The sequence below is a fragment of the Balaenoptera physalus genome (genome assembly GCF_965194825.1).
Source record: "Balaenoptera physalus genome assembly, chromosome: 17".
Lineage (NCBI taxonomy): Eukaryota > Metazoa > Chordata > Mammalia > Artiodactyla > Balaenopteridae > Balaenoptera > Balaenoptera physalus.
In genome coordinates this window covers 626,239-647,915 of record NC_138895.1, presented here as the reverse complement: position 1 = coordinate 647,915, position 21,677 = coordinate 626,239, and the positions used below count along the sequence as shown (strand labels likewise).

The window sequence follows — 21,677 nt, the reverse complement described above, 5'->3', positions numbered from 1 at the left end:
AAGCGGTCAGCTTAGGTAAACGCTAGACCAGCACGGAGAGGATGTCTCCAGGGAGGAAGCGGGACGTTCGGGGTTCAGAGTAAGAGCCTCAGAACCACTTCGCTCCATGAGATAGAGTTTGCCGCTCAAACCTCTCGCGGTAACAGTCTGGCAGGCGAACACCACTTATATCAGATCAAAGTTCCACCCACGCCTAAAACACTGGCCGTCACCAAATAAAGCCCGCACCCACTTCCATGGTTTTCGGCACATGGTGCTGGGCGGCAGCGGCCTGGGAGGGGCTGCCTGGGCTCTGTGGCTGGGGGACGTGGCCAGCTGCTGGGAGCTTCGGCTCTGGAACCCTAAATCCAGGCAACTTTATCTGCTCGGCACCTAGCGAAGAGCCTGCACCTAATCTGCGCTCAGCGTCGTGGTTTCCTTCACCCACCAGGCAAATCCGCTCTGTTACAGACACACTTAACAGACAAGAAGGTGGTTTTCTCCCGTCACATCACTTGTCAGCTCTCCCGAGCCCGTAGGAGGTGTGTGCACCTTTGTAAAAGGGCTGATCTCCTGCGTGAAGGGGCTCAGAGGAACGTGCTTGAAGCAGCAGAGGGCCCACCGTCACCAACGTGACGTTGTCGCTCCTGACACCAGCTTGTGATCCGCCTCGTGGTGCCGTCCTCACCAGCCAGCTCCCCAGTTTCATGGTAAGTGAAGCTCCTCTCTGGGTAAAGCAATGGAGAATCACCAACACCTCGCGTGGCCCCAGAGCCCTCGGCTGCAGCGCCTCGACTCCGTGCATTTCTGAGCCACGAGGGCGAGGCTGGAAGAACTGACTAAACTGATGCCAAGTGAAACCACACTCCACAGCACATGCCCAGCAGCATACAACAATACAGATAAGAGGTGCATGGTTCCATCCGGCCACATCACGATGGAAGGATAAAGTCCACCATGCAGTTAATGTTTGTCTTTAAGAATACGCTTCCTTCCTGCTCTTACCAGCTGAACGCCCCATCAGGCTAGTGAAAGAACATCTTAAAAATTCTAAAAATGCGTGTATTGTTAGGCTGTGAAAGCACCAGAACAAAGCATAAGAAATACGGAAAACAAAACTGTTGATTCACAGAGGGGGTTTTAGTGAGACGATAATCCCTCTTTGAAGCTTTAAAAGCCCCTCCCCAACTTTTCAAAAATATTTACTTTCCCTCCTTTCATTCATTGGCTCAATATCATAGATACATAAGTTAAGAAAAGCAAGAGAGAAGCAGCGAACATGTGTATGTGTGTGCGTGTGTGTCTGTGAACGCTTGTGTTCCAAGAGAGAAGCAGACGAAGTGACATGTGGGATGTTTACACGAGTCATGGAAGCAGTTCTGAGCAGTCCACCAAGAATTCCCGGAATCGGAGTCAGGCCTGGCTGTTTTATTCTAGGTCAGTGTCAACTGAAGCAGCCTCTGAAGATCAACAAGGATCTTTCTCTCCATGTTATAGGCCCTTACTAAGACCTAATCTAAGGAAGAAACAGAAGAAATTAGAGGATGAAGTGAGAAAAAGCAGCAGGAGAGAGAGAAAGGGGAAGAGAGGCTGGGAGGGGAGTCTGGACCTGACCCCGAAGGGGAGGAGACGAAGAAGAGCAGGGAGCGTGGGGGGGGGGCAGGGCCTTTCCCAGCTCCAAGCCGCGTGCAGACGGGAAACCAGATACAGCAGGACACTGTGTCCTCCTGAAAAACAAGCAGACCGCGCTCCTAAAGTAAACAGCTAATCCTGCTGTTTATCTTTTTAACATGAGATGTTAGCAGGATGATCTCTACTGCACAGAAATGTGGTTTTTATTCATTTAAAAAATCATATTTTCTCTTCGCTAAAATACAAGTGTGACACGGAAACTTTCTAATACCAGTGAACAAGAAGGAATAACAGTCGTTCTTTGCTAAAACGAACTTAACTAAAGGATGGCAAGAAGCCTGAGAAAGGCCTTTTCCACACTTACACTTCCTCTTTATTTTTGGAAAATACTGCATTGCTGAAATTAACCAAACAACAAACCCTGCTGCAAGCGTGGTCTTTTAAGGAGGACACAAATAATGTGGACATAACTGTTGTGTCCTGCACTCGGACTGTGGATACCACTCCTGGAGATAAGACTTGACTGGGCCGAGACAAGTCAGAAGAGGACATTTTATACATTCATACAAGTTTGCCTCCAGAACAAGTTTTCAAAGATACATAGCTACTCTTACACATTTTTGTTAATTGAAATTTCGACGGAGGGAACTGTAGATTCACATACAGGTGTGAGACCCTCACACACTCTGCCCCTTTCCCCCAGTGGCACACTGTGCCCTGATCGACACAGTAAGACATCACACCAGACACCTCACAGCTGCAAGGCACCACCTGGTTCAGGTCTTACCCACCCCACTGGTGCTTGTATGTGTGTATGTGGTGCTATGAAATTTTATCACCTGTGGAGGATCCTGTATCCACCACCACAAGGACCCCTCAGGCTGCCTTTTATCACACACCTCCCTCTGTCTCCCTACCCTCCATCCCCAGCATCTAGAAGCCACTAATCTGTATTCCATTTCTAAATTTGGCTACTTTTGAAATGTTATAAAAATGGAATCATCTAGTATATGCTCTTTGGGTTTGAATTTTTTCCCTCAGCATAGTTCCCTGGAAATAATCAAGCTACTATGCCTTTTATTTTTATAACAGCTTAATTGAGACCTAATTTACATACCATAAAATTCATCCAAATAAAAATACTGTGGCAAAATACACATAAAATTTCCAATTTCACCATTTTAAAGTGTATAATTCGGTGGCATTAAGTACACACACATGTTCTGCAACCACCAGCACTATCTAGTCCCAGAATATTTCCCTAAAAGGAAACCCCAGCCTCTTATGCAGCCTCCCTGTTCTCCTCTCCCCCAAGTACCTGGCAACACACCGATCTACTTTCTGTCTCTACGGATTTGCCTGTTCTGAATATTTCACATAAGTGGAATCATGCACGTTGTGGCCTTTTGAGACTGGCTTCTTTTACTCAGCATAACATTTTCAAGTTGCATCCAAGTTGTAGCAGGTGCCAGTACTGCATTCTTGCTTGTTGCTGAATAATATTCCATTGTATGGATATGTCACATTTTGTTTATCCATCTACCAGGTGATGAACATTTGGGTTGTTTCCACGTTTTTGCATTTATGAATAATACTGCTATGAATGTCAGTGCAGAAGTTATGTAGATATATGTTTTCAATTTTCTTGGGTTTACACCTAGGAGTAGAATTGCTGGATCATGTGGTAATGTTATGTTTAGCTTTTCGAGGAACTGCCAGGCTGTTTTCCAAAGTGTCTGTACCATTTTACCAGCCAGTATGAGGGGCTCCAATTTCTCCAAATCCTTGTCGACACTTATTATTGTCTGTCTTTTTTATTACAGCCATCCTAGTGGTGTGAAGTGATAGCCGCTGTGGTTTTGATTTGCATTTCCCAGATGGCTAATGATGTTGATTACCAAGTGATTCGTGGCCATCTTCTTTGGAGAAGTGTCTATTCAAATCCTCTATTTTTTTTTAAATTTTTTAAAAAATTAATTAATTTATTTATGGCTGTTAGGTCTTCATTTCTGTGCGAGGGCTTTCTCTAGTTGTGGCAAGCGGGGGCCACTCTTCATCGCGGTGCACGGGCCTCTCACTATCGCGGCCTCTCTTGTTGCGGAGCACAGGCTACAGACACGCAGGCTCAGCAATTGCGGCTCACGGGCCCAGCTGCTCCGTGGCATGTGGGATCTTCCCAGACCAGGGCTCGAACCCGTGTCCCCTGCATTGGCAGGCAGACTCTCAACCACTGCGCCACCAGGGAAGCCCAAATCCTCTATTTTTTTATTTGGGTTATCTTTTTATATTGAGTTGTATTAGTTTTTATATATTCTGGATACAAGTCCCCTATCAGATATGTGATTTGCAAAAAGTTTCTCCTGTTCTCTGGCTCGTCTATTACTTTCTTGACAATGTCCTTTGAAGCACAGAAGCTTTTATTTTGATGAAGCCCCATTTATGGATTTTTCTTTTGTTATATGTGCTTTTGGTGCCATAGGTAAGAAACAATTACCTAATATATATGTTTAAGAAGATATTCCTATGTTTTCTTTTGAGTTTTATAGTTTTAGTTCTTAGGTTTAGGCCTATGATCTATTTTGAATTAATTCTCGTGTATGGTGTGAGGCAGCGGTCAACTTAACTCTTTTGAATGTGAATATCCAGTTGTCTCAGTGCCATCTGTTGGAATTATTCTTTCCCAGTTGAAATGTCTGTCTCCCTTGTCAAAAATCAGCTGACCATAAATATAAGGTATTATAAATTTTAAAAGAACATATACATCATGCCAGTGATATCTAAAAAAATAATGAAGTATATGAGTGTAGGTCTTAAAAAGAAAGGAAGAGTCTGAACTCACCAAAGGAGAGGATTTAATCAGAGTTTTGGTCTATCATTAGCAAAGAGTTGTGTAAATGCATCTATTCTTCCCAGGATATACAGACTAAAGTTGCTGCTATATTTATTTAGGCCCAATGAATACTGAGCAAGGGTAACTGGCCAGAATCTCCTCTAATCTAGTTCTATTACTTTACCATCAGTCCTGCAGAGGACTCCTAAAGCTCTGTGTCTTCTGGTCCAAACCCATGGCTCTTCCTGCGTGTTCCCTCTTTGTGTAACAGGGCCCCACCATTCTCCTGGTCACTCTCTTCCAAAACTTGAGAGTGATCTTTATTTCCTTTTTTCACATCCAGTTGCTGCAGCCAATCCATTTGCTCCATATTTATCTTTTTAACATCATCCGTCCTTCTCATTCCTGTTTTGCTATCTTGTTCTGCTTATTACATGGATTAGACAGGTGTTTCCCAACTGATCGCTTAACCTCATTCTTCCCTCTAGCCACTCCTGCAGGTTGCTGCTAAAGTGATCTTTCTTAAGGGACAGAGTTGGTCATGTCACTCAACTAGTCACGGGCCTTCCAGGCACCCCAGTGACTCCTGCGTGTCTCCAGATGCACGCATGTGTGAGTCCAAGACCAAGCTCCTGCAGCCTCAGCCCCACCTGAGACCTGGCTCCCATTACTTCCTCTAAACGAAGCTGATGTTCCCTACCACCCCACTTGTCTAAGGACGCTCATTTTTCAAAGTCAAACTCAAATTCCATTTCTTTCACGATTTTTCTCATTCCATAGTGTAAACACTTCTTCCTTTTTCTTTGTATGCAAAATGGTTTATATTTTGCCTTTATTTTAGTTTCTATCACATTCTACTCTATCTTATAAAAACTTGAGTAGATCTTTTCTCTCTCCTTTTTGACTGGAAGTTTCTTGAGGATGGGATCATACTTTTTATTCCCTATGTACCCATCGCAGCCCTTAGCTGTGCATTATAGATGATCAATATGTGCTTGGTGCACCACGTTGAATTAATTGATAGGCATTTATTCAGGCTTCATAGGAACAAAAGGTATAAGAAGTAGTTCCTACTCTTATGGACAAGAATCAGTATTAAAATGCTTTATACAGGTAATTTACAAGGTGAGATCTTTACCTTGCTACAAAGGATAGGAGTTTCAGTGTCCTGGACAAGTTCTAAATTAGAACAAGATAAACGAAGGGAAAAAGGGATCTTAGCTAAGAAAGTTTTTACTCAAAATGTGCCAAATCAACTGAGCAGCCCTGGGGAGAGTGTGGCCTTGTTTTCTCTCATTTATCCCCTAATCACTCTCAAACGAGGGTCATTTGGTGTTCCCACTTTTCCACGGCCATCCACCACCGCACCTGCACAGCCCAGGGTCTGTGACGGAGCGCACAGTAAGGAAGAAGGCGCCCAGGTGGGGCACGTCGTTGGGGAGTGCCGAGGTGCGTCACACAGCCTATGGCTTTCCCTGGATCGCCACATGGCATGTTGACCAACCAAGAGTGATCACAGCCTTTCTCAGCCAGGGCCCTCTGTGGGGGATGAAGCGCTGGCACTCTAAGGCTGCACCGAATGCAACAGATCCGACCCTCCTGTGCATCTAGGTGGCACTAGTTACGTGCAGACTTGGGAGGAAAGAGAAGAGTCTGGAATATCCTCAGGGTTCTGTGGTTCAAGTGAGGGAGCCAGCTGAGAGTCAATCAACCTGCATCGGGCCTCATGACGCAGCAGCAACAGCATTACTCATTCTTAGATGATGGGCTTCTGAGTCAGGGTTTCACACTAGAAGCTGACTAACTGGCCTAGAAACCAGTCCCGTCTAATGCAGCAGCTTGTAAATCATCTGTGTTTATGAAGCAGAGGTACATGTTCTACCTGCTCTGACCTTACCAAATAAAACACAAACTACCTCGGCAAAAGGCATCCATGAAAGGCTTTCTTCTTTTTCAAAGATCAATGTTGATTTTGTTAAGTTCTCAGTCCTAAGAACACAACATCCAAGACTGAGCAGCAGTAAATTGTTTTAGGATATTTGATAATGACATAATTTCAATTTCAAAGACTAAACCACATTCAGTTTACCATACTCGAGAGAGCAGACAAGGGATCACTTTCAGAAGACAACTTCATTTCAGAGAGAAGGAAGGTCCTCAGGTATGAATCTACCTCGTGGCAGGACTGTGTGCCACACCTGACTCTCCTCCCAGCCTCAGCGTCCCCCCTGGCGGGGCGCCAGGGCACCCACGGCCCAGTCCCACCCTCAGGAGCGCCCCTCATACGACTGTGCCGTCTCCACACACCAGCTCTCGCGCGTGGGCTAGCAGACGAGCGCCCTGAAAGTGCAGCGTGGTCCCCTCCCAGCTGGTGCTCTGCAGCCCACTTTCCTGTCGTCTTCGAGAAAGTACAGGCCTCACAATCTCAAATTTACTAAAAGTTCTAAATACGGTACAAAGCATTTTTTCTCCCTGAATCATCAGTGTCTTAGTGAAGTTCTAAATTAGAACAAGATAAATGAAGGGAAGGAGGGATCTTAGCCAAGAAAGTTTTTACTCAAAATGTGCCAAATCAATTCAGCAGCCCTGGGCAGACTGTTGTCTTGTTTCTCTCACTTATCCCCCAACTCACTCTCAAATGAGGGTCAATCCTACAAACAAGGACTTTCTCCTACATAAATAACCTATTTATGTAGGTTATTTGTCTATGTGATAAATAAATAGGTTATTTATGTATGTAATTCTCCTACATAAATAACCACTACACGGCCACAAAGGGGAGGAAATGAACACTGTCTACCCTCCTCCTAGCTCTCAGACCCGTTTGTGCTTCACTCGTTTGTGTCCATTGCGCCCTTTGCAGCAGAAGACAACTCAGAACTGCGTGCTGCATTTAGCTGCCATCCTCTCTAATCCTCTGCGATCCAGAAGGCTCCTTGGCTTCCTTGACTTTCATGACCTTGACATTCTCCAAGGACACAGGCCAGTAATTTTGTGGTATACAAACTCTCACTTGGGGTTTCTCTGATATTTTCTCATAATGAGATCCAGCTCATGTATTACTGGTAAGGATAACGGAGAAGTGGTGCTGTGTTCGTCTAAGCAGTTGGCATGCTATTTCAGTAGGTCCCATTAGTGACGATGTTCCGTTTTATTACTTAACTGAGGCAATGCCTGTCAGGCTTCTCAACCGTAAGTTACTTTTTCCTTTTGAAATTAAAAAAACATTGTGTGGGAGATACTTTCAAACCATGTAAATATCCTACTCCTTGTCAAATTTTCAATTCATTCATTTTTTAAATAACTCACAAATTCTCATACAATGGGTTCTAATCCATAACTATCATTTCGATGCTCAAATTGTCCCAGATTTGGCTGGTGGTGGCCTTTTTTCAAGCTGGCTCCTGTGTCTTTTGCTACGTCCCCATCACTGTTTGAGAACGTTCCTTCTTTCTGACATAACAAAATGTTCAAGGCGCATCTCATATTTTCTCCCATCCCAACCTGGAATCAGCCATTTCACCAAGGAGGCCTGGTTTCTTTCAGATATTTAAAAGCTAATATCTGGGTGCTAAACGTGCTCATTACTACTGGAGTGTCACTGTCCCAGGACCTCGCAGAAGACAGAGCCGGGGAGGGTACATGCACACCCTCTCACACGTTAGCACGCGTTCACTTGTTTTTTCATCCATGTATCCATCATGAAAACTGTGAGTCTACACATCAAAGAGTGCATTTTAGCTCTCTCTTTGTACATCTGTAACTCACGGTACCTCAAACTCAACACGTCTACAACAAAACCCACCATTTTCCTTGCTCTCTCCAAGTCTGTTAGCCTCTTCAATTTCCTGTCTCCTTTCATGGTACCACCAATTATTTTGGGGCCCAAACCACCGAATCCTTCTAAGATTCCTCCCTTTCCTCCACTCTCCACATCCTATCCTTCACACAGTCCTGCCCCTTCTACGTCTTGACTGATCAGGACACACCATCTCTTTATCCACAGCTTCCCTTGCTTCTCACATGGCATTTACAGGTACTTCCTCTTCCGACAAAACCTTCCAGAGGCTTTGAGTTGCACATAGAATAGAATCAAAGGTCCTGCCGGGACTTCCCTGGTGGTCCAGGGGGTAAGACTCCATACTCCCAATGCAGGGGGCCCGGGCTCAATCCCTGAGGAACTAGATTCCACATGCATGCCACAGCTAAGAGTCCACATGCTGCAAGTGAGAGTCTGCACGCCGCAACTAAACATGCCGCTACGAAGATCCCGTGTGCTGCAACTAAGACCCAGCGCAGCCAAACTAAATAAATAAAAAATAAAAACAACCTTATATATATTAAAAAAACATTAAAAAAAAAAGAAAAAAAGAATGAAAGGCCCTGCCATAGCTCTCCAGACCTTCTTGTGACCAGACCCTCGCCGGATCCGCCCGCCCAGACCTTCGTGCACTGGCCTCCCACGTCTGGCAAACACACAGCCTCATCTGCCTCACAGCCTTGCATGCGCACCCCTCTGCCTGGGACACTCTCCCCAAACACATCATGGCTTGTTCTCTCACCTCCTTTGGGATTTTCACTCAAATATTATCTTCTCAGCGAGGCTCTCCTCAATTCTTATGTAAAAGTAGCAACCGCTCGATCTTCACTATCCCTTTCCCAGGTTTACTTGAAGTCAGAACCACTATTACTTTCTTATATTGTATCTGTTTGCTGCCAGTCTTCTCCAATCTAATGTAAGTTCCACTGGTGCACAGACTTCCTCTTTTTTGGTCTTACGTATTGTTGTGTCCCTAACACCCAGAACGACGTGTGACAGAGGAGGCACGAAAATACTTGAACGAATGTTTCCACGTGGCCTTCTACGTTATGTTATGCAGCGGCTCGATATTATATCATGGAATATGTCATAATTAAATAATCCTCCGCATACTGAATATTGAGGTTGCTTCTATTTTTCCATTATTATAGGCATTGCTACTATGAAGAATAATGTGTGCATTTGTGATTGTTTTGTGTTTCTCATGAATTAAATTTCTAAGAATTATTGGGTCAAAGAATATATCTTCATTGCTATGTTATGTACTGCTTTCCAAAACAGTTGTAATGTTTAGAAATTCCAGGAGCAATAACTGTGTATAAAAAAGTCCTATTATTATCCTTATAATTAAAAATTTAAAAGTATACAGAGCTATGTGACAGTTTTCCTCCCCATTCTTGTCCTCCGTCCCCCTAGTTCACAGATAATGAACTGTTGTTTTTTACGTGTCCTTTCAGAGTTTCCCTCTCTCTCTCTCTCTCTCTCTATATATATATCTCCAAGGAACACAGCACATTTTAAACACCGCCCTGCTCCTTACTCTTTGTATTTAACCAAAATGTCGTAGATGTGTATCAGACCCCAGTGCTTCCTCATTCTTTTTTTTATAGCAGCACAGATAGACAGCTATGCAGTAAGTATCCCACTGTATGTGATTTAATTTTAACCCTCTAGTGCTGACCATTTAGGCTATTTCCACATTTGCTATCATAAACAACAGGGCAAAGAATAACCCTGTACTCCATACGTGTGCAGGTGTACCTGTAGGATATATTCCAAGGAGAGGAAGTGCTGTGTTAAAGACATAACATGCTTAAAACCCACGCTTTTGCTCAGGCACACCACGTGCACTCACACACACGCTCCCCACGGCCTCTCCACCCCGTGCAGCGACAACTGATTCTCCCTCCACCATTCAGAGCAAAGGCACATTTCCCCTCAGCCTCACCAAACAGACGTCACTCAAATTTTGGATTTCTGCAAATTTGATAAAAGTGTTAATCTGCATTTCTTTAATCATGAGACACAACATATTTTCATCTGCTTCTTGTTTTCTATGAACTGTGTGTTCATATCCTTTTGCTTCTTGGGTTGGAGGCTTTTTCTCTATTAACTTCTGTGCACACTTTATCAGAGAGACTGACGCTCTGTATTACAGATTACAAAGGCATGTTCCCAGTTTGCCATTTAACTTTTGACTTTACCATGCCATAGGATTTATTACTATTTTCTTTTGGGACCTTTGGATGTTAAGTCACAGTTAGAAAACTTCCACTTGAAGATAATTTTCCTGCGATTTCTTTTGAACTATTACAGTTTTAATTTTTATGTTTAAAATCTTTGCTCCATTTGTAATTTATCCTAGTGCGGGTTGAAAGAAACCGGCCCAGTTTTTTTCCCCAGATGACTTATCTATTGTCCTTACGCCATTTACTGTGTGGTTCACCTCTCCCCACTGCTTTGAGATATGTATATTATTTATGAAATTCCCGTATATATTTGGGATTTTCTCTTCTGTTTCATTGGTCTATCTGTTACATTAAAGGGGAAAACCCCTATAATTTTTTTTTTTTTTTTTTTTTTTTGCTGCACCGCGCATCAGGTGGGATCTTAGTTCCCCAACCAGGGATCGAACCCGCGCCCCCTGCAGTGGAAGCACAGAGCCTTAACTGCTGGACTGCCAGGGAAGTCCCCGAAAACCCCTTTACCTTTAGAAAGTGGCTTTCATTAATATCTGCTTCTAACAGCTAGCTGTTACCTATCATATGGTGTTTTTGTGAAGAATAAAGGAGACAGCTCCCTTCTGGGCACAGGGCCTTGGCTCTCATGTCCTCACCTCTCCTCCACTGCGAGCTCATATCCAGTTGGGTTTGTCCAGGCCAGTGTTTCACGGGCACCTTGATCTCAAGGACACACTGGAACTCTCGACTTCCACCCAGCGCCACCCAGCGCCGGGTCACCCGCCTCAGTAACCGAGCTGCCGTCAAACCAGCAGCCCCACCATTGTCCCTGACTCCCCTCCCGTCCATCATCGCACATCCAGCCGTCGGCACCTTTAAAACAGATCCTGAATCTCTCTACTTTTCACCACTTCCTCACCAGCACACTTGCCCAGACCACACCCTCCCCTGTCTGGATTCCTGAAATGGCCTTGTAACCCTCCTCGGGTTCCTGCTCTGCCACATCCCCTGTGACCGGGGGCAGCCAAAGCGCTCTCCTCTAAGCACAGATCAGGCCCACCCACCCCATGCCCGAACCCGGAAGCCCCCTGCCTCCTCAGGGCGGCTCCGCCGTCAGGGCCCTGGGGCTGCAGAGCCCAGCCATGCCAGGCCAGCTCCCTTTCTGCTTCCTGGGGCACAGGAAGCTTTTCAGGCCGGCTCCGCCTCTTCATTCAGGCCCCTCCTCCAAGGGCTCTCGCCTAGGCCTCCCGTGTCCTAGTCACTCCAGGTAACCTTGGCGCCCCACCCAGATTCCTCCGTACACAGCACGGTGTCACTTCCCACAGGGACAGCAAACAACTGTGAGCCCTTAACTCCAAAGAGGAGGGAAGCGACCTCGGCCTCCGCGCAGATCCACGCTGTGCTTGGCTGTGCTCTCACCCTCTTGCCAGCGGGTGGCCAGGGAGGCCAGCAGTGGAGGCTGTAATCCCCAGGGTCCTGGCTCCCTGGTGACCCCATGGCACTGGCTTAGCCATGACTCAGCGTTGGTGTTATCAGGAGTCACTGCCAAGGACCAGCCAGGACAGAATGAGGGTGGAGCCCACAGGTTCCAGAAATGTGAACTCCAGGGACAGTGTGCTCCGAGTTTAAACAATGTGATTAACAAGCGTCTGCATGTCACTATCATGAAGGACCCCCAAAAATTTATACAGTTGAATAAAACATATCATGGAAAAAACCAACCTTTCATAAACCGAAAGGACGTGTTAGGTATTGCTCCACCAGGCCATGACAGCATAGAGCTGAACGACTATCCCATTTGGGGTAGGAAGGAAAGTCTTTCCATTTCAAATAACACTCTTCATTATTAATGTTTTTGAATACACAGTTCAAAGTTTTTTCATGGCAAATGCTTTTTTTGTATATAATATACTAAATACACTTCAACTATGGAGTTGCAGCTTTCTCTAAAACAGAAGGTCACACTTATAGAAACATGGAGAATACCACATAAAGCAGAACAGGAAATAAAGGGTATTGTATCTAGTAATCATCTGCATATTAGTATTTTCCATCACAAGTAAGTAGATATGGGCTGCATGTGACTTGATAATGCACTCTGTTTAGGAGAAGTGCCCCACGGGTTGTGTACATAGTATCCACGTTTTAAGGCCTTTATAGACCTTGACAGCTATCTCTCTGTTAGATGCAGGCTGAGAAGACCAACACCGTGGCAGTTATTTTCACTGCAGGAGAACAAAGTAGAACAAATGAGAGTATTCTAGATTCGATATGCCAGATTCCTCATGTATGAAAATAAGATACATTCCAAGACCTTTATAATTTCCCAAATTACAAAGCCTGCGAATATTTGTACATCTTGCCTTCCACCAAATTACATTTTTTTTAGAGTTTTCCATGAACAGACTCACATATTCACAACTGCTTTTTCAACCTTCACTGAATTTCCTCTCTTATTAATAACCGTTTTCAAAATGAGAAAAGCATTAACATTTTACGAGAGTTACTGTTCGTGAGAGGTCTCGGAGGACGCAACAACGCTGCCCTGCCGGAGGTGCTGAGAGCGGTGGAGCAGGGGGCTGGCTCAGGGCACAGGGCCCTCCCCACGGTCACCGCTCACCACACCCGCGCAGGCCTGGGGGCCTCCTCAGCCAGGGCCACGGAAGCTAATCCGTGCGCGCACACGCCACGTAGGCCACAACGCCACGCTAAGCCCGACGCTGCCACGCAGACCTGCCACTGCTCTTACGCCCCAAAGGCTGTGGTCGTGTCGGATTTGATCTCCCCAGAGTACAGGCAGGTGTCCCATTTCTGTTCACCACTGAGCTAGACGCCGTTTAGGGAATTCATTCTTCCCACCCAGGTCCTGCACGTGCTGGGCTGGCAGAGGCTGAGACAGCCCCAGGGCTGGGAGTCCCCACTTCCGCGGTCCCTCCCCTGCAGGGTTAGTTTCTATCCCCCAGAAGCTAAACACTGACTAGCAGCTCTCAGCCACACGTGGCACCCACTCTGTCTGCTTTAGTGCCGCCACATTTTAGTCTAGAGTTTCAAGAGCTATGAAACCTTAACACTATTACTCTGGAGCGCTAACTATTTAATAATCCCACCGCCATTGAGCATTAAATCTTTAAAAATGTCTCATCTAGAACAGGCACACAAGTAAATTTGTTGAATTGAATACTCCTTCAAATATAAAGCAGGAAAGAATCTATGATGAACTTTATGACGTCACAGGACTAAAAAAACATTCAGAAATAACACAAGTTTGTGCACCGGAGCAGCAAGTAGCACAGAGGAAAGTGGGAATTGATTAATTTTATTTATTTAATTTCTTAATGTATGAAATATGTCTGCACTAAGATTTGCTTATTTCAAAAATATTTTGAAGTGCACCTCAACTATGCATACCACCATTATCAGCATCTACTAATTAAATTCCCCTTTTACATCAAAGCTCAACAGTTGTAGTCTATAGCATAAAATTTTAGTTTTTTAAAAATTTAATTTATTTAATTTATTAATTTTTTGGCTGCATTGGGTCTTAGTTGCGGCACGCAGGATCTTTGTTGCAGCATGCAGGCTCTTTGTTGCAGCGCATGGGCTTCTCTTTAGTTGTGGCACCCAGGCTCCAGAGCACATGGGCTCAGTAGTTGCGGCACGCAGGCTTAGCTGCCCCGCAGCATGTGGGATCTTAGTTCCCCGACCAGGGATCGAACCCGTGTCCCCTGCATTGGAAGGCGGATTCTTAACCACTGGACAGCCAGGGAAGTCCCAAATTTTTATAGTTTTAATACTTATCAAGTAATGTATCCAGAAATTTGGGGACTCTGAATTCTTTTAAAAAGACAGAACATTAAGTTAAAAGATAAATTTTTTTTTGCCCACCCTGCATTCCACAGCAACGGCATTCTAAAATGAAATTTTAGGACTGTGGGGCTTTGTTGTTCTCCTCTACAGGGAGACCTCGTTTTATTGAGCTTTACTTTATTGTGCTTCGCAGATATTGCATTTTTAAAAATAAATTGAAGGTCTGTGGCAACCCAGTGTCAAGCAAATCTATCACTGCCATCTTTCCAACAGCATTTGCTCACTTTGTGTCTCTGTGTCACTTTTTGGTAATTCTCGTAATATTTCACACTTTTCATTTACTATTGTATTATTCTATGGTGATCTGTGATCAGTCGTCATTGATGTTACTATCGTAATTGTTTTGGGGTGCCACGAACTGCACCCACATGAGACGGAAAATAAATCAACAAATGTTGTGTGTTCCGACTCTGCTCCACCAACGGTCATTCCCCCAGTCTCCCTACCTTCCTTATGCCTCTCTTTTCCCTGAGATACAACAATATGGAAACTAGGCCAGTTAATAACCCTACAATGTCCTCTAAGTGTTCAAGTGAAAGGAAGAGTTGCACATCTCTTACTTCAAGTCAAAAGCTAGAAATGATCACACTTAGTGAGGAAAGCATGTCGAAAGCCAAGACAGGCCAAAAGCTAGGCCCCTTGAGCCAAAGAGCCAAGCTGTGAATGCAAAGGAAAAGTTCTTGAAGGAAATTAAAAGTGCTACTTCAGTGAACACACAAATGGTAAGAAAGTGAAACAGACTTATTGCTGATTTAACTCTCCTCAATTCTATGAAGGCTGATACAGGTGAGGAAGGTGCAGAAGAAAAGTTTAAAGCTAGCAGAGGTTGGTTCATGAAGCTTAAGGAGAGAAGTCATCTCCATGACATAGAAGTGCAAGGTCAAGCAGTGAGTGCTGATGTAGAAGCTGCACCAGGTCATCCAGATGATCTAGCAAAGATAATTCATGATGGTGGCTACAATGAACAACAGATTTTCAATGCAGATGAAACAGCCTTCTACTAGAAGAAGATGCCATCTAGGACTTTCATAGCTAAAGAGGAGAAGTCAATGCCTGGCTTCCAAGCTACAAAGGACAGACTGACTGTCTGGTTAGGGGCTAAAACAGCTGGTGACTTGAAGTTGAGCCAATGCACATCGACCATTCTGAAAATCCTAAGGCGCTTAAGAATTATGCTAAATCTACTCTGCCTGTGCTCTATAAACAAAAAAAAGTCTGGATGACAGCACATCTGTTTACAACATAGTTTACCGAATATTTTAAGCCCACTGTTGAGACCTACTCCTCAGAAAAAATGGTTCCTCTCAAAATATTAATATTCATTGACAATGCACCTGGTCACCCAAGAGCTCTGGTGAAGATGTTGTACAATGGAATGAATGTTGTTTTCATGCCTGCTAACACAACATCCACTCTGCAGCCCATGGATCAAGGAATAATTTCAACTTTCTAGTCTTATTATTTAAGAAGTTCATTTTGCAAGGCTATAGCTGCTATTGACAGGGATTCCTCTGATGGATCTGGGCAAAGTCACCTGCAAACCTTCTGAAAAGGATTCTCCATTCTAGATGCCATTAAGAATATCTGTGATTCATTCAATGGGAAGAGGTCAAAACATCCACAGTAACAGGAGTCTGGAAGAAGTGGATTCTGACCCTCATGGATGACTTTGAGGGGTTCAAGACTTCAGTGGAGGAAGGACTGCAGATGTGGTGAAAACAGCAAGAGAAGGAGAACCAGAAGTGGAGGCTGAAGATGGGACTGACGTGCTGCCATCTCAGGATAAAACTCTTAACAGGTGAGGAGCTGCTGCTTATGGATGCGCAAGGAAAGTGGTTTCTTGAGATGGAATCTCCTCCTGGTGAAGAGGCGGTGAAGACGGTTGGAATGGCAACAAAGGATTTAGAATATTACAAAGACTTAGTTGATAAAGCAGCAGCAAGGTTTGAGAGGACTGACCTCCATTTTCAAAGAAGTTCTCCTGTGGCTAAAATGCTATCAAGCAGCATTGCAAGCTCCAGAGAAACAGTTTATGAAAGAAAGAGTCGATCGATGCAGCAAACTTCATTGTTGCCTCATTTCAAGAAACTGCCACACCAACCCCAGCCTTCAGTGAGTAGCCATCAACACTGAAGCGAGACCCTCCACCAGCAAAAATACACGACTTGCTGAATGAAGGCTCCCATGATGGTTAGCATTTTTTCTGCAATAAAGTATCTTTTAATTAGGGTATGTATACTGTTTATTTTAGATATAATGCTGTTGCACACTTAATAAACAACAGTGTAGTGTAAACATAACTTTTATACGCACTGGGAAAGCAAAACATTCGTGTGACTTGCTTTACTGTGATGTCTGCTTTATTGCGGTGGTCTGGAACTGCACCTTCAGTGTCTTCGAGGTGTGCCTGTATTTCTTTCACACATTTTTACTTCTCTCTTTTCGATCCTTTGTAACTCTTTTGGTAGATGTGAAGGATTCCAATTGCCTTCTTCGGGCTTTCCCAGAATCCAGAGGCTGGAAGAAAGCTCTATGCCTCTCGGGTTCCCTGCAGCTAGAGTTCCTCCTGCAACTTAGGACCTGTCAATCAAAGGCAGAAGTGATGCCAAGGCAGAGGGGTCTGATTTTGCCACTTCCGCTGCCAAGCATGACATTAACAAAGATCTCTGGGTCTGGGCGATTGCTCTGAAGGGTCAAAAGGCAGAAAAGAGGCACCACCAGGAGTGGCTGCGGAGCTGGTGGAGAGCTGGAGCACGTTGGTGGAGACGTGCAGCTGCGGGAGGGGCAGCGGCTCTCACGGTGGCCTGGCTCTTCAGCATTGCTTTGAGAGTCTTTCCTAAAGGTCCAGCACAAAGTCTGTTTCTTCACTTTTCCCAACGCTTCTATAAGCTTTCTGAACCCTGTGGTAAACCTCTTTCTGTCTATGTTAAGCGGAGTAGATGCCTTTGTCACCGAGCCTAACTCCTTCAACTATGCAGATGCCAACGAGAAGTAGATCGTGGGGGAAGGCAGTGGTATACACTCTTCCCTGGATAAATGAATAACCACCACAAAGGCAAAAACAAAAGCATGAACAAAACAAACCTGTGCTCACTGTCGTAGAATACTGTAAGTTTCTGACAGGTGAGATCAGGACCGTACCCGTTCACGTATCTAGACTAGGAGTCCCTTGACAGCAGAGACCCCGTGATTTTTTTTTGACCTGGGCCTTTTAATATATAATTGTTGGGATGACTTAGGAGAAAATCTACAAGAAAGTGTTACTTACGTGTCAAGAACTATAGAATATCTACATGGAAACATGTCCTGAGAAAATGAGTGACACACAACAAAGGAAGCGTGTACCCAGATTATTTTTTCTTTCCTTCTATTTATTGCTTAGTACAATTTTCATTAGACAACCACCACTAAATACATCTCAGCTAAGAATCCCAAATTTTCATAAAAACAGTATTTGTGATGCTAAAAAAAAAGGCTCTTACTATTTGGCAACCAGTAGCTAAAATACCTAGTTTTTATCCAGCCAAACAATATTTTAAAAAGTATTTGAGAATGCACATTCTTTTAATACCATAGTCACAGATCATAGAAACCATAGCATCTAGGCGCCAGAGTCTCATAAAACAAACGGTAAACCATTCAGAGGAGCCTTATTGTGCAGAAATACCCTGAAATGGTTCGAGGACGTGGTGACACTGGCACGTAGCTAAGAGGCCCAGCAAAGCAGACCAGGGAGGGGGGCTGCCGGGGTCCGCAGCAGAGACACCCAGGCTCCTCCAGAAACCCTCGTGACAGCAGGAAGTGAGAAACGTGTTGTCCACGGAAAGAGAGGTCGAGGGTGATACTGAAAACTGTCTGAGAGACAGAAATGAGGACAAAAGCTAAAGAAAGCTCTACGTAGAGAACAATTTTGAGAGAAGGACCTTTTCCGTGGGCTACAGACAATCCCTGCCCATGGTCAGAGCTACACATCAAACATTCCAGAACTGAGCACTCCTCTTTCTGAAGCCTCTATCTGGCCATGACTACTGAAGCTGGTTGCAACCCTGTAATGCTTTAAAATGAACTTGTACTTTCTTAATCTTCCTGTGTTTTGTGGTATCTCAAAGCCATTCTCCAACAAAAGGAACTCCGTGGAGATACGGCTGATCCTAGGCCTGGGGCAAGAAGCAAACAAGAGGAGCCTGGAGCATCATGTAGTGTCAGGAAGTAAGAAAATGCTGAAAACAAAGCAAAGCCAAACCGAAAACCCACAATGACAGGAGTACATCAAAGAGACAAGGAGTCAGCGCAACGAGCTTCAGTGGCCAAAGCTGGAACAATCTGAGCAAACAAAATAAGTAAAACAGTATTGGATTATAATCCAAATATAAGATAAACATTCATGAGTCCATACTGATCTAAATAATGGAGAAAAGAAGTGAGGGAGAAGAGAAATCTGCTCTTCAGAGGAACTCCGAATCATTACTCCCGTGGCACGGAGGGTGTCAGAACTCGCGCCTTAGGGGGCGGCTGTACAGACTGACTTCCTTCCAAAGACTTCAGGGTGAGCAGGGGAGAGGTGGAACCTCCCAGTGGAGCCCACCTCAGCCGGCAATCAAGGCCAGCAGCAACAGTGACAGGTCACGCGGACAGCAGGCACCCTGACACGGTGTGGTGAAAATGCGCACTTCTTCCCCTGAACCCACAAACCCCAGTCTAATCCTGAGTCATCAGATAAACTCCAGTTCAGGGGATTCTACAAAATACCTGACCAGTGCCCCTCGAAACTGTCAAGGCATCAAAAACTGGGAAAGTCTGAGAAACTATCACAGCCCAGAGGAGGCTAAAGAGACATGACCACTAAATGTGATGTGGTCCCTGGATGGGGTCCAGGGGTAGAATAAAAACATTAAGGAAAAATCTAAGGAAATGTGAGTAAAGTAAGAACTTTAGTTAATTTAAAAAAAAAAAAAATCACATCTACATACTTTCAAAAAGTAGTATATATCTGTGGCAGACACTATTTCAGTCTATGTAGACAATGATAACTGCTATGTGGGTTCCTGGACCCCTCGCCCTGAAGCTGAAGCCTCCAGTAGCGATGTGGCGATCTGCACTACACTGGGAAGGAATAATAGTTTTCCACTTTATTTAGCTTTACTTTATTTTTTCCGGTTTTACTGAGATACAACTGACATACAGCACTGTGTAAGTTTAAAGCATACAGCGTAATGGGATAATATTTTTCTTGACTAGCATGACTATTTTACTCTTTTGTTACTAGTACATGTTTCTAAATTGCTACAGTTTTAGATTTAACCTCATTTCTCAGTACAGCATTCACGAATTGCTTAGAAAGCTTTCCTGACTCCATTTCCGTGCGCACAGGGAAATAGCTCCCTTTGTGGACGGGCTACCTTGCCCGCGGCCGCACAGAAAGCCAGCGAGTGCGTCTGCCCAGCCTTCACCCCCTGGGACGCGGGTCTGCATGCAGGCCTCCTACTCCCTCCCAGGGGTCAGAGGCATTTTTGCTCAAATGGCCTCTTCTTAGGGTAATCTGGTTTTTTAATATTTGATGCTTGCTTATAGTTCTTCCACAGCTCTTTTTAACCGATGATAGAGCAAAGTTTGGGGTCCCGCTGTCAAGTAAAGTGTTACCTGATGATAGATATGCTTTCCTGGGGCGAGGTGTTTAATTTTTACAGCCAGAAATATACGAGATTCACTAGAAACTTGCTAGTTATCCCCACGGATGGTGCAAACTTTCCTCTAGCCACTGAGTGCTCCATTATTTCATTTCCGTGGCTGACAAACTGCACAGCAGAAACCAGAGGCTGCAATCCTGTCGACAAATAATACCTCGTGAAAGACGAGGCAGCCAACGCTGCAGGACCAGGATCCAGCTGGCAGAGCCGGCACAGGTCCCGGGCGGGTGAGGGCACGCTCTCCTGCGCCAGGCAGGCAGCATGACGCTCACAGAGAAACGGTGCCTGCAGTGAACACCTCTGCTGACTTCAGGTCGGTAAGGAGTAGAGGTTTTCCCTTGGAGGGTTACAGAGGCTCAGACCATGAAGAGTTTTCTCTCTCACTTTTGTACGTGGAAAAGTTTCTTTTCTTTGTTTTCTGCATCTAGGATCTAGCTGAGAATCCAGCTGAGATCATCTCTAACTTAAGTTCACTATGCTTTTTTCAAGCCACGATATTGCTGTGCACTTTGAACGTGCTTAGTGAGTATTAGCTGATAGTGGTGGTGAATGCAGGCAGTAGACAGTTCTATCTCTGTCCCCTCTCCTCTCCCGTCAGCCACACTTGAGCCTGGCCCCGCTTTCTATGTGAGGGATGCAGACCTGAATGAAATAATTTCTTATATTGATGCTTTATAGTCCAGTGGGACCCACAGAAAGATAAACTCAGATTTGTTAAAGTAATTCACGAGATATGTCCCAACATGGGGAAAGTAAAAGGTATTAAAAATCCAAAACCCTTGGTTTAAAATTCAACACACAAGCACCAATCAAAACGGCTGAATAAAACACAGTGACAGCGCGAAGCACTGGTGACACTGCTCAGAAACTGGGTCCCTCACACATCGCCGGCGGGAAGGCAGACGCTGCAGCCACTCTGGAACGGTGCGGCCGCTTGTCATCAAACCGAGCCTGTAACTGCCCTACCACCCAGAAACGGCACGCCGGGGCATTTGCCCCGGAGAAACGAAAACAGGTTCACACAAAAGCCTGCATACACGGACGCTCACAGAAGCTTTATTCATAACAGCCCTGAAGTCCTCCAACAGTGAGACGCGAGGTCAAACTGCGGGGCGTCCAGAGCCAGGGGCACGCTCAGCAACAGCGAGGGATGGACACCACTGACTCAGAGACAACTCAGGCGAGCCTCCAGGGAATCACGCTGCGCGAAAAAGGCCAATTCCCGAAGATTACACACTGCACATCTACACAACACTTACATAATATTCTTGAAAGGAGAAAATGATAGAAAGGGAGAACAGATGGGCGGCTGCCAGGCACTGGAGCGGGGCGGTAGGGAGGTGGGACAGAGGGAAGGGGGTGTGATTATGAAAGGGCAACAGAAGGGATTTTGCGGTGATGGAACTGTGTGGGGCACACACAAACCTACACTGCATTACTTCTTATAACTACATGTGACTCTCCAATGATCTCAGCAAAAATTCTAATTTAAAAAAAAAAACAAAACCTACCAGAAATAACACAATGTGAAAAACTCTACTGAACATAATTACAGCATTCACTCCCCAAATACAAATGTGGGCTCTGCTGTACAATAAGGAAAATGACCATTACTTCCGCCATAAGCCCTGACCAACAGGACACGGGAAGCAGTGAGACCTGAAGCCGGGTACCTGTCTCAC

The 21,677-nt window shown here is 44.9% G+C and overlaps 1 protein-coding gene across 6 annotated transcripts in view; it reads right to left on the bottom strand.

Annotated features, from left to right (window-relative positions):
- SPIDR (scaffold protein involved in DNA repair) overlaps positions 1 to 21,677 on the bottom strand; it is a 359,526-nt gene that overhangs the window by 47,912 nt on the left and 289,937 nt on the right. The window lies entirely within an intron of this gene.